Source organism: Pinus tabuliformis, chromosome 2_2 (genome assembly GCF_031772625.1).
Source record: "Pinus tabuliformis cultivar Carrire ecotype Pingquan chromosome 2_2, CPIR1, whole genome shotgun sequence".
Classification (NCBI taxonomy): domain Eukaryota; kingdom Viridiplantae; phylum Streptophyta; class Pinopsida; order Pinales; family Pinaceae; genus Pinus; species Pinus tabuliformis.
In genome coordinates, this window is record NC_142300.1 from 123,376,754 (window position 1) to 123,383,840 (window position 7,087).

Here is a 7,087-nt window from a genome sequence, read left to right on the forward strand (position 1 = left end):
CTGCATTAAATACATGTTAGACCACATGGCATCATAACTAACTCAACTCACCCTATAAGCATAAATATAATCAGAAAATCATACAATAATCTAAGAGAATGGTTTATTTGACTAGGTTAGGAGGTAAAATGAGCCTATATAATTACCCATTTATGAGGCTCATCATCACCCCCTACTGAAGGTGTTGCTCATCCTCTGAGCAACCTAGTCAATCTCTTCATCTTTTATGGCCCTGGTGGCCTCCCTAGAATTCCAAGCTTCTGATGTGGTTTGTTCATGTTCTTCACAAAATCCTGTCTTTCTATCTATGTCCTTCCACTACTCCTTCCCTTCTTCTTCCCTTTTAACTTCCAGCATGCCTAATAGGAGTGGAGGACTCAGTTTGAGGCCAATCTAGTTGACCTTCAGCCTTTGCATGGAGTGTTTCTACATTGGCACTATTTTCAATGCCCCCCTTAACCCCATGGGAGAATGGTATTCTCTGATCTGCAAGTTGTGTGGTAGGGTGTTCCATATTCTCATTCATGCATGCACACAATCATCCCCAAGTAGCCTCTGCATATCTTCAAAGTGTGCAATGGCTTGTGCCTGATTAGCTAGATATTTAGGGGAAATTTGAGGGTCATTGGCAAGCAGGTTGTGTGTGTTGATGAGTGCCATACGATTTGGTAGCTTAGCTCTTATCATTAATAGTTCATTCTTCTCTTTTATCATCAATATTTTCATTTCTTCTGCCCTCAATTCTTCATGGTTCATCCATGATGCCATGGCCAGCAATTGCAGATCCCCTATGTTATAGACATTTTTGGGCCCTACAACCCCGAGCAATAAATGTCCATAAATCAAGGGCTCCTAAGTCCCTAAAAGTGTTGTTCTAACCCCTAAAGGAACAAGGTCAACAGATTACAGCTTCTCCCAGAAGTTCTCCATGAAAAACTGCGCGGAATTGGTCAAAACAGGATCATTTCAGCTGCTCCACTGGCCAAGTGCATTGCATCTCACCTAAATACACTGTGTGGGTGTGTTGCATTTCAAAAATCCCATTTGTGGGGTACGATGGGCTAGAAATGACAAATGGCAGTGTCATTCCGCGAGGTGGAGAGGCAATGGAAGCTTCCAGAATCTTCTCCTGTGACACTTGCCTCACTGAATTCGACCAAGGATGAGTAAGAGACCATCAATCTCCAAGTGGAAGCAAGAACTATCAGAGGGAAGACACTAATCAAACCATGAGCTGACTCATCTCCATTACAGACATCTATATATGGATCCCTCATCCCAGAGATCCAGAGGCTGGAATTTTGCATATTGTAAGGAATTGTTGTTGGTTTCTTGAGACAAACATCAGATTGTTGGGTGATCTAAGCTTTGTTGGAGGTGAAGAGGGGCTTCTTTGCTGGGAGGTTGATGCTGGGTCAGAACAACTGGTTGTAACTCCTCTTGGCTCTTTCTTGTTTTATCAATAAAAGCTATTCAAGTTTTCCTCCATGCTCTTGTGTCATTGATGCTTGTTACATTTGTATGGTCAATTTACATCTGATCCTAGATTGTTTATATTATAGATCCATGTCTTTGTATAGTGCTATGCTTCTGTGATCCTACAGGTACTTTGTGAAGATGGGCGTGCAAGGGAGCAGGTAGCTAAAGACTATCAAAGAAGAGAGGAATCAAATCAGGAGATTAGAGCAAGACAGAGGTTGGTCTTCTTTTTCTTCTCTATTTATAATTCATAAAGGAAAAATGAAAGTAGCTTTTCTCTGTTTGTTTCTAAGGCAGCTGTCACACCTTAGTGGGATAGAGCAGTTCTATATAGACACTTTTCCCTGTAACAAAACTGCGGGTGATCATTCCGCTTTCGCGAATGAGCCGGAAGGTCATCGAGGTATGGTTGAACGATGTTTTTGATGTCGACACTACAAGATATGACTCAATCCACACAAATGTGTATTTTGCGTCAGTTCTGGTCGTTTGCTTGGCTTTGTAGTCTCAAAGGACGGGATTCTTCTCGACCCATGTAACGTCCAGGTAATCATAAATTTGCCTCCACCTTCGAATTTGCTTCAGATTCAGAAACTCCAAGGCAAAGCAAACTTTCTGAGGAGGTTCATTCCAAATTACGCCGAACTTGCTAAAGGTTATACGCATCTTTTGAAAAAGGGAGTACCCTTTGTCTGGGATCAAGTTGCGCAAGCTTCCTTGGATGCTTTAAAAGAATCCCTAATGAAAGCATCATTAATGTACGCTCCTGATTATCAAAAAGATTTTAACCTGTATCTGGCTGCAACAGATACGACCATCGCAATGGTTTTAGTTCAAGAAGTCAATGGAATTGAACATCCTATATATTATTTAAGTAAAAACTTAAATGATATAGAAAGCAAATATTCTTATGTTGAAAAGCTAGCACTCACAGCTGTTCAAGCGATACAGAGATTTTGACACTATATCCTCTTTCAAAAAACTACCATTATGTCAGATTGCAACCCCATGACTTATATATTGTCGTGACAGTTGCTGGGGGGCAAATATTCAAAATAGATAGAAATCCTGCAAGAGTTTGATCTGGAATTTGTAAAATCCAAGTCAAAGAAAGCTTTGGTTTTCGCAAAATTATTATGCGATCTCCCATCGTCGTCCAACGATGAAACATCCGATGAAACAATCATGGATGAAAGTTTGTTTCTGATATTGTCAAGCAATGAGTGGTATGGGGATATAATCATTTATCTCCAAACCCAAAAATATAGGCCAAACACCTCCTGCTCCGAACAAAAAAGTATTCGATACCAAGCAAAAGACTACATGATCGTCGGTGATACACTTTACCGTCACGGTATCGATACAGTTCTGAGAAGGTGCCTCACCCATGAGGAGGCGGAAAAAGTCCTGAATGATTGTCATTCGGGCGCGTGTGGGGGGCATCAATCCGGTTATGCTACAATGCAAAAAATCTTACGAGCAGGATACTTCTGGCCAACAATGTTCAAAGATTGCATAAACGCAGTCAGAAGTTGCCATGCTTGTCAAATCTTCGATAGCAAAACCAGAAGACCACCTGCACCTCTGCAGCCCATAGTTGCTGCTGGGCCATTCGCCAAATGGGGCATCGATTTCATGACATGTAACCCCACCTCGACCGGGGGGCATGGGTATATCATAGTCGCAGTTGACTATTTTACCAAATGGGCCAAGGCGATGCCTACATTAGATATTACTGGTGAAACAGTTGCCCTCTTCTTTTTCAATCATGTAGTCGCCAGATTCGACGTACCACAGGCTATAGTCACAAATCATGGATCGCATTTTCGCAATCACATGATGGTCGAATTAGCTACCAAACTAGGGTTGTCTCACGACAGCTCTACTCCATATTATCCGCAAGCCAACAGACAAGTTGAAGCAATCAACAAGGTCCTGAAACACATGCTGCAAAGGATGATTGGAGTTCACAAGAGAAGATGGCACCTAATCATGTACTCAACTTTGTGGGCTTACCGAACATCGGTAAGGAATGCAACCGGGTTTACACCTTTCCAACTGGTATATGGCCTGGAAGCAGTCTTACCAATCCAATGTGAAATCTCGTCTCTCAAACTTGCAATTGATATCCTCCCCAGAACTTCAGAAGAAGAAGCTCGTTTCTTGGAATTAATCCAATTGGATGAAACCCATTGTGATGCCGCTTTGGCTAACGAAGCCCATAAGAAACGAGTCAGGGCACAGTTCGATAAAAATGTCAAACCCTATGTCTTCTCAGAAGGTGACTTGGTCTTGCTTTACGACCAAGAATCCGATAAATATGGAGCAGGTAAATTTAAGTCATGGATGGGCCCTTATATTTTTAAACGAGTGTTAGCAAAAGCAGCCTACGAGTTAATGGATTATGATGGAATTCCACTGGCGCAACCTCGTAATGGGTTGTACCTCAAGCGTTACTATGTGTAATGGTAACCTGTATGCTTTTGTTATGTTTTTTTTCGCTAAAGTGTTTATTTTGGTCAAGTAATCCACTTTTTACATTTATTGCAGATGTCAAACCTATTGGAGTCATGTGTTGGATATGCCGACGGAGCGAGTCGTAGTTCGCGGAACCTATCTTCCGCAGCCTGGGCCATTTTTGATCCAAGCAGCGAGTTAGTAAGTTTCAGAGGGGTATGTATTGGTCGATCAACAAATAACATCGCTGAATATAGTGCATTGATAGAACTTCTCTCTGATGCCATCACACATGGTATACGCCGATTGATTGTCAGGCTAGACTCACAACTCATAATACCACAACTCACTGGTATCTATTATGTCCAAAATCCAGCTATTTATCGCATGTTCCTAAGGTTTAAGATTTTGGAAAGAAAAATTGATTTTATTCAATATCAACATATTTCCAGAAACTTAAATACATTAACTGACTCATTGGCAAATTATGTGTTAGATAGACATTTGCAACATTTATAAAAAGAAACATACCATCAATGTTTGCATTTGGATCATGTAACTTAACCAAAATAAAACTCCGAAAATCAAAAATATATATAAATGTTTATGTTTTACACATAATGTTCTGTAACCAAGACAAAATCGGTCAAGTGACCAAAAACTCAAAAAACTAGGGGGCACCCTAGTCTAATGATGCCCGTGATAGCAAGTCACAGCCTGTGCGATCATGCGTAAGAGACGAGTCCATCGTCTTGGCACACCAGTAGTATGTCACTGCAACCTCAAGGGCAGCTCGTCAGTCCTCACATATGGAATACCAAGAGTGAGGCCTTCAACCTGCTCCTGTAATGCTGTGAGAGTCTCGGCCACATCGAGGTCACGAAGGATAGCCCTTCCAACAGCCTCTCCTGCTGGGGTAGTAGCGGGTACTCTCAGGCGTGCTACGGGCCGAACAGGACCAACATCTGCATGTACACATGAGTTTGATTAAAGTCTTGATAGAATAAAGCACGAGGACATTATAAATGAAAAATGATAAACAGGAATATGGTCAAAGGATTTACCAATGGCGCCTTACTATTCGCCATCCGGCAATACTAAATCTGGATCACCTCGGAAGTCCATGCCAGCATATGGATACTCGGAATAAACCATCTCTTGATGATCAAACCACCTGAAGAAGGTATCAGAAAATGAAATTTGAGACTGACCAGCATGCCTAGACATATGGTCAACCCATCTCTGTATACGTGGTTCAGTAGGTGAAGGTAAATCGAGTGCAATATACTGCGGCTACATCAGTGGTATCTTCTCCAAGGCAAAGGCAGTCAAAATAGAACCATACCCAAAGTTCTTCAACCTCCCGCTCTTTATTTGGTCAACTGTTCTTTCATCACAAGAAGTATTGCGTCGCACCAATTGACCTTTAGTTGGAGGCATTCCAAGGCATACTACATATAAGATCGGTTGGCTACATGAAGAGCCGCACCATCAGCCATCCTACCAAAAGTAAACAGAATAGTCCTGAGGGACCTGTCAGTGACATCACGGATGATGATCTTGTCGTCTTTACTCGGCTGAGATCCCTCTCTACAATACGGGCGAACATAATCTCTCACAAAGTCACCTCCTCGGGCCGAACCCGATAAGGAGATGGGGGCACCCTGCCTCGACAAGCCAGTCAAGAAATAGATGTCTACTATAGTCAAGGGGATAGATTTGCCCCTGATCTAGAAAACCTGGTTGGTAGGATCCCAAGCATCAAGCAAATACTGCAGTAAGTTGATCTGTTGTCTCATGCTAGAAATGCGGAAGAACTTCAGCAAGACACAGTTCCGCAGTGCGTTTACTGTAACCGGATCATGAAGGGAAAGCATGTCCTATTCTTCATGCTCACGTTCTCGCCATGTAATGGTCATCTTACTCCAAATATCTCTGAAAAACAAACAAGAGAAGAGTTAGATCCTGATTTTGGTAAGAAACAGGCAAAATTTCCATTAAAAAATTGTGCACAGAATTCCTTCTCTGCGCCCATCGCACCTACAGTAGTTCTCTGGGTGCATTGCATGTCAGATGTCCATTAAACAGGCCAACATCCAACACACCTTTCGATACACAGAGGGTGCGCTGAAGGCAGAACAAGTTTTTCAAACCCCAGAGGCTCAGAAAAACCAGGAATCAAGCTCAGAATGTAAAATGGAAAACATGAAATGAAAGAGCTCAGATTTAGCTCCTACCTGGTCCAGACGGCGCCGAGAATCGTCCACAGAATCTCCCAAAATCAGCTAATGAAAATCAAAGAGGGAAAGCACCTCCAAAGCTCCAACAGACCAAAGTTCAAATGAAATGGTAAAATGAGAGGTAAAAACACTTTTTCATTACTTTTTACGTAGTTCAAAATAAAATATTAGTGTTCTAACTCGTTTTTCAAGCATATATTGTTCATTTCTGACTAGTTTGATGAAGCATTTGAAAATACAGTACAATCTTTGAAAGAACAAAGCTATTTATGGTAAAGTCAAAAAGAGACCATTCGATCGAGCAATGTTACCGCAAGGTTCAAGCTCGTTAAAAAATAAACCCGCATCGAGCAGTTTTAGCACATAGTTCAAGCTCGTTAAAAAATAAACATAAGCCATGAGCAAATGTTTCCCCTCGTGTTTAAGCTCATTAAAAAATGAACTATTCCCCGGTAAATAACCATCGTGAATGTAGTACTTCATCCATTAAAGCCTTGGTCGTGTTTGCACCATCACCTCCACTTTTGCATTGGCCGATCATTCACCTCCATTTGATTGTTTACCCATTTTGAGGAACAGCTGCGAAGAGTGATTTCACTAGCCATCCTTGTAACACTGTCGTGATTGGAAAATTCCAAACCTTACATGGAATCAGTTGCTACCCATTTTATCACTCGTTGCTCAAAAGATGAGTCTCCTTTAAGCTCTTTTCAACTGACTCATAAAATATGAAAAGATTGTCGAGCCATTGGCCTCTCCAGCTCGTTAAAGGGACAAGAAGTGCTATCCCTCCTCTAAATTTTAATCTTTTTTTGACCTGAGGGATTATTACACAAAAAGATCGAGCGCTTGTTTTGTTCGGCTCGTTAAAAGTATCGAAAATTCATCCCTTTTGTATTGTTTTATACTTT